At 39.4% G+C, this 9,555-nt stretch overlaps 1 long non-coding RNA gene across 1 annotated transcript; it reads left to right on the forward strand.

The window, feature by feature from the left end:
- The first annotated feature begins 7,133 nt into the window (after window positions 1–7,133).
- LOC106032398 (uncharacterized) lies at window positions 7,134–9,135 on the forward strand. The gene is made up of 3 exons (XR_001204838.3): window positions 7,134–7,612; window positions 7,964–8,142; window positions 9,003–9,135. It is a non-coding gene; the product is annotated as an uncharacterized lncRNA (long non-coding RNA).
- Window positions 9,136–9,555: the final 420 nt, after the last annotated feature.

The following is a 9,555-nucleotide window of genomic DNA, read 5'->3' on the forward strand; positions in this document are numbered from 1 at the left end:
CACACACACAGCTACAGGAAAGGAATTCAGCAAGCGCCGCACTCCTGGCCCAGCCAAGCACGGAAAACACAATCCTTGAATCAAGACACCAGTCAACACTGCCTCCCTTTGATGTCATGCAAGATGGGAGGCATCAGCCACAGGTATGCAAACATGAAACCTGAATGCCATCAATCACAAGGGAGCAGCTGCCTCAGCAAACCAGACAGAGCATGGTTTTCCATTTGGCTAAAACAAATAAAATCCAGGAGAGAAAAGAAATAACTGCAAGCATAACTAAGTCACAGCTGAACTCTTCGCTGCCAAATACAGGACAGAAAACATAGGAAAATGACAGCTTTCAGATGCACATTTTATTAAGATTAGTTATTATAACAAAGGGGTGGGTTAGGAAAGGAAGGATATTCGCTTTTCTACTTAGAAAAGAATGTGGACTTCATGCTACACAAACAGTTACCTTTTTGTGAGTTTCTTTGAGACTTTATTCATCATAGCAAGCAACATACTTTCTGAAAAGCTCCACACATTTGCTCCACAGATGTAGCTTCCATTTCTTATTATCACTTCAGATCAGTTTGTCTGAATCCCTTTGTTATAAGCATTAAGACCTAGATCACGTCATTCCCCAGAGCTAGCTTTAAGGGAAATGTGGATCCCTCACATTTGATGACTGCCCTGGGACTTCCTGGATCTGCAGTTTAGATGTGGAGGGCTGCACGTGTGCTACAAGAGAGCTCAGGAGTGGATGGAAACCTGCTTGATATTTTCCAGTCCTTCTGTCTCAGCTGGCAGAGCCAGCACTCTGTACTATGCTACACTTTAAATAGAAATGCCACAAAGCCAACACTAGCTTAGCTGACGTCTTTTCTTTTCCCTAGTCAGGACCTGATCCAGGAAAACTCTTCAGTTCAGGCTTACCTTTAATAGCTAAATGGTTCATGGAACTTCTTACAGCTCAGCATATGCTTCAAAACATCTGTGAGAGGCAATTCCACTAGGCACATGTTTATACAGTTGTGTTTTTCTGACAATGTTCATGGACCGTGGTATAGTTCAGAAGGACAGTGACTTCGATGAGTTGGCGGGTCAGGCCCTGACAGTGAGCCTGTTTGGCTCCTTATTTCAGTGGATGGACTAAGACAAGTCAGAGTGAATAATTAAGATGCCCTGTCCTCTATTTATTTAGTTTCTTCTCAGAAGTGTAATGTTGTAATTAAAATTTTACTTTAATTCTGAATTATTATGAGTGGAAAATGCAGTCAGTAAAACAGTAACTGGGATAATAAATATAATTTAGATGATACACGATATATACTTGTAGCACTAAATATCAATACTATGTTTTCTCAGAAAAAGACCTTTCACAGACAGAAAAATATCTATTTTCTCCATACCAATTTTTATAATCTGCCTTCATGAGAAACCTAAAAATCCCAAGATACACATCAGTGTGGTCAGCTGAGGTTTGGACCCCTCCTCCCGTGTTCACTGGTGTCCTGGGATTCCTTCCCTGCTCCGCACGACCTACCTTTGATCTAGGACTGCAGAGAGAAGTCAGCCAGAGACTGAAGCACTCCAATCAAAGACTTCCACAGTACTCAGATCACTTTTTCAGCTGTTTCAAATCACAGCAGCCTGTCTACCCAATGACACAGACCACAGAGAGCACACAAGTCTGCGTTCTTTCTCTTCGCTGGTGCCCCATTGACAAGTGGGTCGAATGCAAGGCTTCGCGCTTCCTTTCAAAAGCCCTAAGCAGGACTGGCTTAAATTACTGAGTACACTTCATACTGCGTGACTCTCACATCACTTACGCTCGGCTGGAAGGACGGACTTGTCAACTTCAAGTAAATATTGTGGCGCAGGAAACAAAAGCTTCCCAAAGGGCAGCCCATGACCCTGAAGCTCACTCCTCGAAAGGCAGAAGTGACGAGGAACAACCATACCAGGGCAAAAGACAGAGAGTTTTTCTTTCACTTGCTCTGTCCCACAGCTGCAGCAGGGGATCAAGGAGAGAAGCAGCTGCTCAAGCAACAAATAAACGATGTACTGCAGGGTGGCGAGCTGTATACTAGAGTGAGCAGTTAATATAGTTTGTCCTTTGTTGATAGCGGCTAGTCACATGCATAAAACGAAAGGCAGGGTTTTGTTGGATCTTGGAAGTGTTCAGCATTTCATAAGACTGCAGTTTATGTATTTGCAGTTCATCTGAGGTCAGAAGCACATGCCTGCCTTCACTTTTTGCTTGCCCTGCTCACTTACTCCAGATAATGACTTTTCCTGCTCCTTTAATTCTCAGTAGTAGTATAAAGTAGATGAGATTCAGGTGTTATAATTTAATCATTTTAGCCTGTAAAACAAGTGAATCCCCTTTTAAAATGTACTTTTTAATACTATGAGTTTTTTAAAATATTTCTGATTTGTGTGTGTGTGTGTGTTTTGTTGTTTTTTTTTTCATTATACTCACTCTGTTAAGCATGTACTAATGAATAACCCTAATGGAGCATTAATGTTATTTATGTTCTTGAAACTGGTTTGTAGTCCAAAATTCTTTATTTTAGAAAGAAAACAAATTATTATGTAGGATGTTGTAGGCAGTTGTTTTAATACCTCACATTTCATCTGCTGTTGTAAAGAATAAGGCTATTTACATTTTTTTTCTGTGTTTAAGGAAAACAAATTTATCTTTCAAGCTGTGTGCTTTTAATGATAAAATTCTCTTTTGTGCACACGTAAAAAAAGACCTCAAAACAGAAGAGACTGTTCTGTCTGTAGGACAGCACAGTTCTACAGCTGGTTACACTTTAGGATGAAGTGGAACAAGTACTTTCACAGCTATGCAGACCATTTAACTGTAATCAGTAGAGAATAGAATGGGTTACTGTGAAAGCTGTCTGGAGAATGATGCCCTCTCCACACAATGCTTGCTAGTGTGAGGGGGACAGTTTTCCTCGGCTTTTGTGATAGACACCTGGGAAAAGCTCGTTGTTTGACTTTTTAATTAGGGATTGAAAAAAGTGCTGCTACTACCCATTCTCCAACATTAGTTCATGGTAAACTACATAGTAAATACTAAGTCAGAAAATTCTATTTGCAGGGTTTGTTTTTTTTAGTGAAAACAAAATATTTCAACACAGAAAAGCAAATGTATCCTTTTTTTTTTTTTTTCTCCTCTTCAAATCATGTCTTCTGGGGCCCCTTTGTTAGTGACACAGTAAATATCATGTATGACACTAAACATCTTTGGAACTGTATTCAAAATACAAAATATAGCTGTGTTGTACCCAGGTATAAAGAAACTTCACTAAGTACTTAACCTTGTTTGCATACTTAAATACTAGACAAAGCTTGGTTGAGAGATCAGTGATACGTTGCAACCTAGGTAAGCGTCTGCTATCACTGGTGAGCCAAATTCTCTTTATATTTTACCTCTTTTTGGAACACTGGGCTTTTTTTGGTAGAAATATCTGGGACTCATTAATAAAGGTTATACAAGAACACATAAATCCAGCTTCCTTTAACCACACACAGAGGCAAATGGTTTTGTTAAATAGCAATTGTCATTTCAGAATGAATGATGATTTAAGATGCATTATGTCATTTTTTCTCATGTTGTGCCATTTGGTCTCTGATCAGTGAGGAGACCCAGCACTTTCTATGGAATCAATTAACCCTGAGGACTGGTCATAGTTCTAACCTCATGCTTTAATGGAAACCACTGGACTCCTTCTTTAGCCACCTCTAACGTAATATGCAACTTGAGCCATATATGTGAGCCAGCTGGCCAGGAGAGCAGGATTCCCTCCATTTCTCCATTTGCATTGCTGTGTGAGATACCTGGGAAGCTAGAGCATTGTTTGTGACAGTAATTAAAATACATAGGAGGTGGCCTGCCAGACAGTTAGGTGATCCTTGGCTTCATTACCTTTAACACAATCTAAGAACAGTATGCAAGGTGCTACAGTGAGAAGAAACAGTGCAGTTCTCCAGCCCAGGGTAAATTGGTAGCTGAAAATACCTGGTGACCATCAAAGCCACCCAGTGAAATTCTAACTAAGGGATTTGGCTAAATACACGGAAAGACATAAACATATGAAGAAATAATTTTGCCAATATATACCTGCATAACATTATTTCCATAGTGTCAGGTAAATGTTTTAACTGTTTTTTTGTGGGTTTGTTTTGTTCCGTTTGTTTGTTTTTGTTTTCTATAGTTCTCTTTGTTCCTCCCTTAAATGTGCAAATTTTTTCTAACGTGGTTATGTTTCCCATCTTAGCAAACAGCATGTAATGTGTAATTGTTATGTGTGTAATTTCTGTCTTTATTTGATTTTATGCAAAATAAGTGTTCCGGTAGAGCTTCTTAAGTTTTGGAAAGCATTACATTAAAAAAAAAAAATCAACCAAAAAATTTCCATAATTTGTTGCAAAACACATTCAAGCAAATAATAATAATAAAAAGCTAAAAAATCACCATTGCCTCACCACACATCACCCCCTAAAACCAGGGGAAAAGTTAAGAGTTTTGCAATATTCTTGAGAGAGACAGTAAATGTGGTTGCCTTCAGACCAAAGAAAAAATACATTCCAAAGATGAGCATCCATACTAGCCAGTGACTTCCCAGCAGCCTGGTATTTCTAAGCTAAGCAGGTTCCAGCCTATGAGCCTCATCTAATTGCTGTGATGACAGATTCACACTGGGAAAAAAAAAGAGGTGGTCTCTCCAGTAGATGGTTCCATGCCACTCAGTCAAAGCCAAAAAACCTCCCCCACAAACCAGCAGACCAGTGACTTTTAATCTTATGGTTCAGGGGCACTGTAACTCTATAGCCCTGCTCACATCCAGAGGAAATGAGAGTCTGTTGTGGACAGGAAAGCACAGTGCTGCCTACAGCTCACAGCGTGCTCAGCTGATGAGTCGGCAGCAGCAGGGGACTGTGGCAACCTCATTGCCAGCCCTCTGTCTGCATGCTCACAGGAAGATCTGCCCTCAGCATATCTGGGCGTCTACTTCTTGTACTTCACTCACTTTAGCCAAATTTTGAAGCCAAATTATTGTTTATTTGTTTTACTGTTAGGGAGCGGTCTTTCTTACCATTTATTTTGGAGATTTTAAAAATATACATCAGTTTAAATATCATATAAGAATGTTTATCTTCTAGATCTCCTACATGTCTTGTATCCTGGAGTTCATTCTCACAGCCACTGAATGAGGTTAAAGCTGACACAATGAGAGCAACGTTTCAGAGGATCAAAATTAGTTGTAATATCATAAACATAAATCAGGGTGAAACAGCAGGAAAAGGATGCCAACATACTCATGAGTAGGTTGAACCAGAGACAGGTCAGTGCAGGTGTGACTTAAATCCCTTCTGTCCTGAATGTGTCAGCTGTGTATCACGAAAATGAATTTGACTCTCAGTTCACAAGGAAAGGGAAGCTGAAAGTGAGGAATGTAACAAGTGACTGCTTAAAAATACCTACAAGCCTGGAGTCCAGAAGGCCTTTCTAGTAATGTTTGGCACTTATAGGTTTAAGCATAGTTGGAATTAAAAATATATATATAATATATATTTTTAATGAGAAATCATATTTCTATTTAATTTGGATCCCATTATAAATGTTAAATAAATCCTTTGTGTTTCAGTAACCTAAATAATCCTTTTTCCTCTTAACCTAGGCTTTTATTGTTGTTCCTGAAAGTATTTAAATTCAGAATATTTTATGGTTCCAAGATCACTGGTTTTATTGACATTTATTCCCTTTATATGAGAATATTATTTTATTTATAAGTGTTTTATTTGATCAAAGCCTTTTTTTTTTCCCTAGAAGAAAAAGCTAAATAGAGGCAAAAAGCAGAGAAGAGAATATGTCATAATCCCTCTTTGATGAGGTCTACTTCATGTTAACAATGGTGTCAACAACAGAATGCAATAAGCAGACTTCTAAAAGTCACAAGCCAATTCTTTATGGCCTTGTTCTTCTCCTCCAAGATACTGTATGAAATGTGGTCTATACTGGACACAGATAAAAGTCACAGTTCTTTTGATTCAAGTATGAAAAAGAAACTACTGAAGAGAGTGCTACCTGACAGCAGGGATGGGATCCAGCTCACTTAACTATAGAACACTATAGAAGTTTCAGACGAGGTGAACTGTGCTCTAGAATCCTTCCCTAAAAAAGGAACCTAAATGATCAGGTTAGACCACAAGCATCTGTTTGCTCAGGTTACATTTTACCAAAGATATTTGCACTTAAAAGTCTAGTGACACAATGCAAATCTCTCATAGTTGACTTAAACTGGATGGTTAAGTTATAATACTTTTGGTAGAAAAGTTTTTGTTTGTTTGTTTTTAAACAATATAAATAATTACCATCCAAACAGGTAAACAGGTTAACTCTAGAAGAATAAGTTTCACTAAAATTCTTTGTTTATATATTTATTTTTATTTTTATTTATTTATTTATTTATTTTCAGTTCTGATGGCTTAAAGATTTTTCTACTTTTGAACAGTAACATTCTCCCACAGGTCTAATATTGAGTCTGGCTGTGGACAGGGCACCAGGTTCTTGAGTTGAAAGCTGAAAGCTTTAAGTGATTTGTATCAGGGAGAAACTAGCCCCAACACCGTCAGGTCTATGTTTTCCTTCAGGCTTTTTTTTTGCCTCTTCATATCATAATTTTTTAAAAGCAGGAGCAATTTACCTAGCACAGATCTTAGTATTAACCAGCTCTTGGTTTGATGCTACAAGTAATAAAAAGTATATCCACAAAAAGTTCTTCAGCCCTTATTGCTCCACTTTTCCTGCAATCCCCCTGGCTAGCAGAATGTATTTGAATACCCATTTTCTTATTGCAGGTTGCATAGAGGCCAGTGGCAGAACAGGAAACAGGGAGTGGGTCTCCTGCTATTAAAGCCGCTCCTCTGTCCACCGTGTTGCATTGTCCACACAGAAGCTTTTCTGTACTAAAGTAAAAAGAAAGAAGATGGTAAATTCTCATTTGTGTGGTCATAAGACTTTTCCAAATTCCTCCACCGTTTTTGTTCTCATGGGACGACATATTCAAACCCAGAGCACATTAATGTCAAGCAAAGCAAGGAAAGAGTTAAACGTTTGTGATAGGAAGAGTCAGCCGCAACTGTTGGTGGAGCCACCTGGTACCCATTAAGGAGTAGTTATGAGAGAGGAGTGAGAGATAAAGTAGGAAAGTTTTATAGCGTAGGAGAGAATGTGCAAGAGGCAGTGCTGGGTTAGTTGTAGAGGTAGTAAGCAAAGCCAGGTGTTTGAAGCTATCAAGAGATAAAAGATTTATAGGCCTCTTCAATAGACAAAAAGCTACTTTCTTCTTCTGCCTGTAGGTAATGAGATACTGGTTGGGCCTAAACCAGCTACGTGCTGATGTGGAGAAGATACCAAAGTAGTTAGCGTGAAGGTGACTGGATCTTTGCTTAAGACTGTAACAATGATCCTAAGTCAACCTTCAATGGAGGGGCTTACAGGTGTTCCAGGACATGCCCCTGTCTGTCTTTGTTGTTAACCTTTGAGCAGTTAAATTTTACAAGAATCTGAAGAATACCCTTGTCTGACCAGTGAGCTGGTATTTTTTAGGTAATAAAGCTGGCAAAAAAGACTGTCTGCTAACTTCTCCTTTTGCAAGATACGTCTTGCCCTGAAAAAAATGTTTCTCAGTTTCTATTAGAGCAAGTTGGATTTTATTAATCTTTATTCTCAGTTGCTAGGTTGTCTGATACTTCTTTTTTCTGTTTTCCTGTTTGTGAAATCAAAATCTATGGTGAGCAGTATGTAAATCATATAATAATAATAATAAATTAATTAATTTAAAAAAAAAAGACCTTTTGAATTTGGATGTTAATTTTCCCTTCTAAATAAGGCATTTTTAGTTGTGACACATGGCTTAAAATAAGACTGCTGAGCTGTCCTTCAACGATCCTACTGCAGGACATCAATTGTAAAAAGTTGGGGTAGCAAAAATGGCTCTCCACTTCTGCCATGCAGTCTCCATGACAGGCAGCAGTGTTGGAGCTTCAAGAGGAGGGACAAACCATTACTTCTTGCCTTGCTCTAATCTGCATACCAGGATCCTCTTCCTTGAGTCAGCCTTGCAGAAGTGGTAACAAGTAAGTGACCAGCTGGGGGAAAATTTGTTTGCCTTAGAGGGTTAAAATGCACAGTGACTGCATTGAATTTAAATAATACAACCTAGATTTACATTTCTTGAGTTCTGATAGGGAAATGTACATGTGCATTGTCTTTGTGGTAAAAATCATCAAAATGCAATCTCCTAAATTTATGTTTTCCTCTACTCATTTCTTCTGTGGCATAAGTATTGTTGTCAGAGATGCTGTTATGTTCAGTGGTCATTTGGCAACTGTGAGTGCTGAAAACACAAAACACAATGGCAGACGTGCTGGAGCACTTATCTGTTCCCATGATCCTCTGACGAGCTATTAAGCCCATACATCTTAATGCCAGCAGAACTGGAATAATTTTAGGAATAGGTTTTGTAACACGACTTCTGGGGAAGAGGGAGGAGCAGAGCTGAGAAGATTGAATCTGTCCAGGGTGAGTATACTAGCTGTTCTTTGCACAGCCAAAATGCATTGGGCAAGTGACTTTCATTTGTGCGTGTGGACTGCCAGTGGTTTCTAAACAGGCATGCTGGAGCCTTGTAGGGACCCTGTTCCTTCCTCTTCCCCATGCAGTTTTCCTGCTGCTGCTCAAACTTTTTTATGTTAGGGGCAAGCTGAAATGACTTGGTCTCTAATTAACTAACAGTAAAGTAGTTCAATGAAATACTGGCAGTAGTTCTGCATAATACTGGTTTAACAACTCACTGGTTACTTAGGTGTTTTCCTGAGTGGAAAGTCTGAAGAAAGCCTGCATTTGCTATTAGAGTACCTCTGACATGCCCTGGGTTTCAGAATGTGTAGCTTTTTTTTCTTTTTTCTTTTTTCTTTTTTTTTTTTTTTTCCCCTAGTGGTTTAAAAATGCAAGTGTGAGAGCTGGCCCGATAGACCAGCAATGACAAGGTTAAACTACGGATGTTTAGGAAATTCGAGCAGGCTGCCTGTGCCATAACAAAGCAATGCTGGCCGTGGCTACCTGTTTCAGCAGACTTCTCCTGTCCTCCACGGGGCCCAGGGACTCAGCTGTGCCCTGCAAAGCTTCCTGTTTACGATCGCGCATCCTCCGAAAACAGCGCACGCTCTGCTTCCCACATCTCTGAAGCCATACAAGGATCCAATAACATCCTGTGACTTGCCGTCACTGCAGCCCTTGTTTTTCTGAGAACTGACGGGAGAAGGCTCTCACAGGATTGTTAACAATCGGTCATCACCTTTTGGATGTGTCAGACTGCCGAGGACTCCAGGCTTAACTGACAAGGAAACAATATCAGCAAAACGTTTGGCCTTTGTTCCTGCCATATATTGGTTCACAGTGTATTGTGGCAGTTAGTGCGCTTCCTATGTGGAGGAAACATTTTGATTTGAGGCTGGATGTTACGTAGCCTCCAGAGCACTGGCTGAACT

The sequence above is a fragment of the Anser cygnoides genome, chromosome 3 (assembly GCF_040182565.1).
Source record: "Anser cygnoides isolate HZ-2024a breed goose chromosome 3, Taihu_goose_T2T_genome, whole genome shotgun sequence".
NCBI classification, from domain to species: Eukaryota; Metazoa; Chordata; class Aves; order Anseriformes; family Anatidae; genus Anser; species Anser cygnoides.